Source organism: Triticum dicoccoides, chromosome 7B, assembly GCF_002162155.2.
Source record: "Triticum dicoccoides isolate Atlit2015 ecotype Zavitan chromosome 7B, WEW_v2.0, whole genome shotgun sequence".
NCBI classification, from domain to species: domain Eukaryota; kingdom Viridiplantae; phylum Streptophyta; class Magnoliopsida; order Poales; family Poaceae; genus Triticum; species Triticum dicoccoides.
The window spans coordinates 504,451,612-504,459,134 of record NC_041393.1 but is presented as its reverse complement, the minus strand read 5'-3'; positions in this window follow the sequence as shown (position 1 = coordinate 504,459,134).

Here is a 7,523-nt window from a genome sequence, read left to right as displayed (position 1 = left end):
CACCATCCCTGCCCGCGGTCGACGCGCTCCGGCCCCGCCCGTTGCACGCTCACCGCGTGCCTCTCCCCGTCGCTCCCGTGCACGGCCTCGCTGGCCCACGGCCGCGGCCACGGCGCTCGGCCGCCCTGCTCGTGACCCGTGGCCGCGCCACCATCGCCTCCTCATGCGCCCCCCCACTGCGTCGCGGCCTTCGCCTGGACGCCGCCCCTCGCTGCCGATTCCCGGCGCCCGCACGCGTGCCGACTGCCTCGGTCGCGCCCGGTGGCCTCACCCCCACACCGCCGCCCCGCAATGCCCGGTCGGGTGCGCCCCTGTTCGGGCTGTGCCCCGACGCCCGCGCCCTCTAGGCCCCTATGGGCCACAGACATGTGGGGCCCGGCCCCAGAACGGTTTTATAAAAATTAAAAAATTAAAAAATATATATATTAAATAAATAAATAATAATTAAATTAATTAATTAATTAAGGGATTAATTAAGTTAATTAATCATAATTAGATTAACCTAATTAACTAATTAGTTTAATTAAACAGTAATTAGATTAGCTAAACATTAATTAGACTAAACAGTCAATGACGAACGGGACCCACCTGTCGGGTTGACCAAGTCAACCATGTTGACTGCTGACGTCAGCATGACGTCATGCTGACGTCATAAATTCATTTTCGAATTAAATAATTAATTAAATAAATTCCAGAAATTAATATAATCTTTAGAAAATCATATCTTTTAATCCGTAACTCGGATTAAAATATTTTCAACATGAAAGTTGCTCAGAACGACGAGACGAATCCGGATACGCAACCCGTTCGTCCGCCACACACCCTAACATATCAAACTCGCAACTTTCCCCCTCCGGTTCATCTGTCAGAAAACACGAAACACCGGGAATACTTTCCCGGATGTTTTCCCCCCTTCACCGGTATCACCTACTACCGCGTTAGGGCACACCGAACACCGCGTATTGCCTTGTTATATTTTGTGATGCTTTGTTTGCTCTGTATTCATTATTTCTTCCCCCTCTTCTCTCCGGTAGACTACGAGACCGACGCTGCTGCTGACCAGTTCGACTACGGAGTTGACGACCCCTCTCTCTTGCCAGAGCAACCAGGCAAGCCCCCCCTTTGATCACCAGATATCGCCTACTCTTCTCTATACTGCTTGCATTAGAGTAGTGTAGCATGTTACTGCTTTCCGTTAATCCTATTCTGATGCATAGCCTGTCATTGCTGCTACAGTCATTGATACCTTACCCGCAATCCTAAATGCTTAGTATAGGATGCTAGTGTTCCATCAGTGACCCTACATTCTTGTCAGTCTGCCTTGCTATACTATCGGGCCGTGATCACTTGGGAGGTGATCACGGGTATATACTATACATACATACATACTATACTGATGGTGACTAAAGTCGGGTCAGCTCATTGAGTACCCGCAAGTGATTCTGACGAGGGGGCTGAAAGGACAGGTGGCTCCATCCCGGTAGAGGTGGGCCTGGGTTCCCGACGGCCCTCGACTGTTACTTTGTGGCGGAGCGACAGGGCAGGTTGAGACCACCTAGGAGACAGGTGGGCCTGGCCCTGTTCGGCGTTCGCGGATCCTTAACACACTTAACGAGATCTTGGTATTTGATCTGAGTCTGGCTACGAGCCTATACGCACTAACCATCTACGTGGGAGTAGTTATGGGTATCCCGACGTCGTGGTATCAGCCGAAGCACTTCGTGACGTCAGCGACTGAGCGGCGCGCGCCGGGTTGGACTGCGTTAACGCAACTTCATTTGTAATGGAGGTTGCTAGGTCTGCTCACCGGCCGCGTACGCAACGTGCAGGTGTGCTCAGGGCGATGGGCCCAGACCCCTGCGCGCTTAGGTTTAGACCGGCGTGCTGGCCTCTCTGTTGAGCCTAGGTGGGGCTGCGACGTGTTGATCTTCCGAGGCCGGGCATGACCCAGGAAAGTGTGTCCGGCCAAATGGGATCGAGCGTGTTGGGCTATGTGGTGCACCCCTGCAGGGAAGTTAATCTATTCGAATAGCCGTGATCTTCGGTAACAGGACGACTTGGAGTTGTACCTTGACCTTATGACAACTAGAACCGGATACTTAATAAAACACACCCTTCCAAGTTCCACAGACAACCCGGTGATCGCTTTTCCGCAGGGCGACGAGGAGAGGATCGCCGGGTAGGATTATGCTATGCGATGCGACTGGAGATGCGCTTGGAGATGCTACCTGGATATGCTACTTGGAGATGCTACTTGGAGGACTTCAATCTACTCTCTTCTGCATGCTGCAAGACGGAGGCTGCCAGAAGCGTAGTCTTCGACAGGATTAGCTATCCCCCTCTTATTCTGGCATTCTGCAGTTCAGTCCACTGATATGGCCTCTTTACACATATACCCATGCATATGTAGTGTAGCTCCTTGCTTGCGAGTACTTTGGATGAGTACTCACGGTTGCTTTCTCCCCCCTTTTTCCCCTTTCCTTTCTTTCTGGTTGTCGCAACCAGATGCTGGAGTCCAGGAGCCAGGAGCCAGCGTCGACGACAACTACTACATTGGAGGTGCCTACTACTACGTGCAGGCTGACGACGACGACCAGGAGTAGTTAGGAGGATCCCAGGCAGGAGGCATGCGCCTCTTTCGATCTGTATCCCAGTTTGTGCTAGCCATCTTATGGCAACTTGTTTAACTTATGTCTGTACTCAGATATTGTTGCTTCCGCTGACTCGTCTATGATCGAGCACTTGTATTCGAGCCCTCGAGGCCCCTGGCTTGTATTATGATGCTTGTATGGCTTATTTTATTTGTAGAGTTGTGTTGTGATATCTTCTCGTGAGTCCCTGATCTTGATCGTACACATTTGCGTGCATGATTAGTGTACGATTGAATCGGGGGCGTCACAAGTTTGCTCTGTATTCATTATTTCTTCCCCCTCTTCTCTCCGGTAGACTACGAGACCGACGCTGCTGCTGACCAGTTCGACTACGAAGTTGACGACCCCTCTCTCTTGCCAGAGCAACCAGGCAAGGCCCCCCTTTGATCACCAGATATCGCCTACTCTTCTCTATACTGCTTGCATTAGAGTAGTGTAGCATGTTACTGCTTTCCGTTAATCCTATTCTGATGCATAGCCTGTCATTGCTGCTACAGTCATTGATACCTTACCCGCAATCCTAAATGCTTAGTATAGGATGCTAGTGTTCCATCAGTGGCCCTACACTCTTGTCCGTCTGCCATGCTATACTACTGGGCTGTGATCACTTCGGGAGGTGATCACGGGCATATACTATATACTTTACACTGTTACATTACCTGTGATACTGTTCGGAGTTGGGGGCTGAAAGGACAGGTGGCTCCACCCCGGTAGAGGTGGGCCTGGGTTCTCGACGGCCCCCGACTGTTACTTGTGGCGGAGCGACAGGGCAGGTTGAGACCACCTAGGAGACAGGTGGGCCTGGCCCTGTTTGGTGTTCGCGGATACTTAACACGCTTAACGAGATCTTGGTATTTGATCTGAGTCGGCTACGAGCCTATACGCACTAACCATCTACGTGGGAGTAGTTATGGGTATCCCTACGTCGTGGTATCAGCCGAAGCACTTCAGACGTCAGCGACGGAGCGGCGCGCGCCGGATTGGAACGTAAGCCTGCTCTTGTATTAAGGGGGCTAGTTCTGCTTCCGGCCGCCCACGCAACGTGCAGGTGTGCTATGGGCGATGGGCCCAGACCCCTGTGCGCTTAGGTTTAGACCGGCGTGCTGGCCTCTCTGTTTTGCCTAGGTGGGGCTGCGACGTGTTGATCTTCCGAGGCCGGGCATGACCCAGGAAAGTGTGTCCGGCCAAATGGGATCAAGCGTGTTGGGTAAGTTGGTGCACCCCTGCAGGGAAGTTAATCTATTCGAATAGCCGTGATCTTCGGTAACAGGACGACTTGGAGTTGTACCTTGACCTTATGACAACTAGAACCGGATACTTAATAAAACACACCCTTCCAAGTTCCACAGATAACCCGGTGATCGCTTTTCCGCAGGGCGACGAGGAGAGGATCGCCGGGTAGGATTATGCTATGCGATGCGACTGGAGATGCGCTTGGAGATGCTACCTGGATATGCTACTTGGAGATGCTACTTGGAGGACTTCAATCTACTCTCTTCTGCATGCTGCAAGACGGAGGCTGCCAGAAGCGTAGTCTTCGACAGGATTAGCTATCCCCCTCTTATTCTGGCATTCTGCAGTTCAGTCCACTGATATGGCCTCTTTACACATATACCCATGCATATGTAGTGTAGCTCCTTGCTTGCGAGTACTTTGGATGAGTACTCACGGTTGCTTTCTCCCCCCTTTTTCCCCTTTCCTTTCTTTCTGGTTGTCGCAACCAGATGCTGGAGTCCAGGAGCCAGGAGCCAGCGTCGACGACGACTACTACATTGGAGGTGCCTACTACTACGTGGAGGCTGACGACGACGACCAGGAGTAGTTAGGAGGATCCCAGGCAGGAGGCCTGCGCCTCTTTCGATCTGTATCCCAGTTTGTGCTAGCCATCTTATGGCAACTTGTTTAACTTATGTCTGTACTCAGATATTGTTGCTTCCGCTGACTCGTCTATGATCGAGCACTTGTATTCGAGCCCTCGAGGCCCCTGGCTTGTATTATGATGCTTGTATGACTTATTTTATTTGTAGAGTCGTGTTGTGATATCTTCCCGTGAGTCCCTGATCTTGATCGTACACATTTGCGTGCATGATTAGTGTACGATTGAATCGGGGGCGTCACACCTGGAAACTTGATAAACTTCTTTTGCCATAGAATGAAATGGCGCTTGACATCTCCAAGTCTTTTCTCCCCTTCAGGTGTAGCAATGTCAATCTCCAGGTCCTCAAACCCTTGGACTATGTCCTCCACCGTGACACGAGCATAGCCATCTTGAATGGGGTTGTTGTGGTGGAGTGCTCCAGGTAAACATGGTAAAGCACTGCCGATGGCTACCTTCATGGACATGTTCCCGATAGGATAATACAGATGACATTCTTTCATCTCCTTTATATCGTCCACGGGGTAGCGAGGAGGCTCCGGTGCAGTAATTTCGACCACCAGAGGCTCCGGTGCAGTAATTTCGACCACCAGAGGCTCCGGTGCAGTAATTTCGATCGTCGGTGCATCTGCACCAGCCGGTGGGGCCTCCGTGGAAGCCACGCTGCTTCTCCGCTGCTGGCTTCCGAGATCCGCTGGATGATCTTCATGCTGCACCCGAGCTGCATCTCTTTCGGCTACTAGTACACTCATGGTTTTCTTCATCACATCCATTTCCGATGCCAACCGCGCCACAACATCTGCTTCCCGATCCATCTTTCTCTTACGGCTTCTGTAACCGTACGGGTCATCGTTCTGGGGGAACCCTATTTTCCACGGAATGTGCCCCATACCTCGTACACGTCCTCCGTGTTCAGGATTCCCGAGGGCTTTTGTCAGCGCGTCGTTCTCTCTGTTGAACTTGATCTTCCCCTGTTGAGCATCCCTCATTGCGTTAATAAGGGCTTGGGTGGGTTTAATTAATTTGCCCCGGTAAACACACTCCCCTGTCTCCGGGTTCAGCGTTCCCCCATGCCCGTACCACCAGCTTTTGGCCCTTGGGTCCCATCCCTCCGTACCTGGACGGATTCCTCGCGCCCTCAGCTCGTTCTCCATCTTCTCCAACCTAGGCACCCAAATGCGATACCCTCCTGGCCCCATAACATGATTGTACTCCTTCTTAGCCGCATTTTCCTTATTTTTTTTCGATATTTGAATGAACTGCTCCGATTTCTTTTGCTTCACAAATTCTGGCCAATCATGTTTCAGTTTGTCATATTGTCCTTTGAAATCCGGAGTCTTGTTCTGCTTGACAAAGTCATGGGCTAGATTTTGCTTGAATTTCCGGAATGCGTCGGCCATCTTATGAAGAGCGAACTGTTTGACTAGCCTCCTCCTCTCCTTGTTTTCCTCAATCTTGTTACCCTCCTCATCGAATTTGTTGTATTCCGGAGGTAGAACGAAATGTTCCATAAGCTTCTTGAAGCAATCTTTTTTTGTTCTCTTATCGACAAAAGTGAAACCATCAATTTGTGCCTTCTTTGGCTCATTCCACTCCTGGAAGGTGATCGAGACGTTGTCTCTAACAATGGCTCCGCATTGGCTGACAAACTTGGTGGCGTTCTTGCGGGGCTCCAGCGGCCTGCCGGTTGCACTGTCGACAACCTCGATGGTGCATGTTTCTCCTTGTTTCATCGTCTTGGTTGCGCCACGCTTTGACGACGTACTCGATTGTTTCGACGATCCGGCCGAGGGCTAAAATAAGAAAGAGTCGCGCGCGTTAGTACACACATATTTATTCAAATCAGTTAGTTTGTATCACCAGAGGCTCAATGTATATATATACCTCGGCGCCGGAGGTGGTTGCTACTTCCATTTGAAGATCGTCGTTTATCGACGTTTGTTCGGCATCATCTTGCTGACGGCGCCCTTCATCTTCACCGTCAAGGTTCAGATAAGAAGAGATATCATCTTCTTCTTCTCCGGTCGGCACATATAGAATATCGCTGTTTATGATGCCGAACATATGTGCTTCACCGTCCGGATCATAGTTGTCCATAATCGGGTCAGCTCTATCGTCCGCCATTATGTCAGTCCTGAAAACATGTAGTAAAAACAAATTAATTAAGTGAAGAAGGGGGGCGGTGGCGGTGGCGGTGGCGAAAGGGCGGTGGCAAAAGGAGGGGGCGAGGAAGGGGTGGGAGAGGGTGTCGCGGTAGAGCGCGAGACGGGGCGGCAGACGACGGCGTCACGGAGAGGGAGGCGAGGACAACACACATGTATAACCCTCGCCGCCCCCTCTCGATCCCAAAAAAAACACCGCGCGCATCGCCGCCCCCCTCGCCGCCCCCTCTCCGTATATGCGCGGGGTCGTGTACATTTTTTTAAAGCGGGATCGTTGTACATTGACGCGCGGGGTCGTTGTATATATTGATTATCAAGTTTTACTTTTTTTGTTGTTAATTATCAAGTTTTATATACGTTTTTTTTGTTAATTATCAAATTTTACGGTTTTTTTTGTTAATTATCAAGTTTTAAGTTATTTTACCGTTTTTGTTAAACTAATTAACTAGTTAAAATTAAAAAGAACAAAAGAAAGAAAAAAAAGAAAAAATTCCGCTGGCCCGCGGCGCCCCTCTCTCTCTCCACGATCTCGCTCTCTGTCTGAGACCGGTGGCCCGTGCGCGCGCGGCAGTACCGAGGCCGGCCGGCGGCGTTGAGGGCGGGCGAGCGAGGCGGCGTGCGCGCGGTGGGCGAGGGAGGCCGGTGACGGCCGGCGGCGCCGTACGTGTGGGCGAGAGGGGGCGGCGCGCGTGGCCGGGGCGGGGCGCGGTGTGCAAACATACGACGGGCGACGGCGGGCGGCGTCGAGGGCGAGGGCGACGGCGGGCGGCGTCGAGGGCGACGGCGGGCGGCGTCGAGGGCGAGGGCGACGGCGGGCGGCGTCGAGGGCGAGGG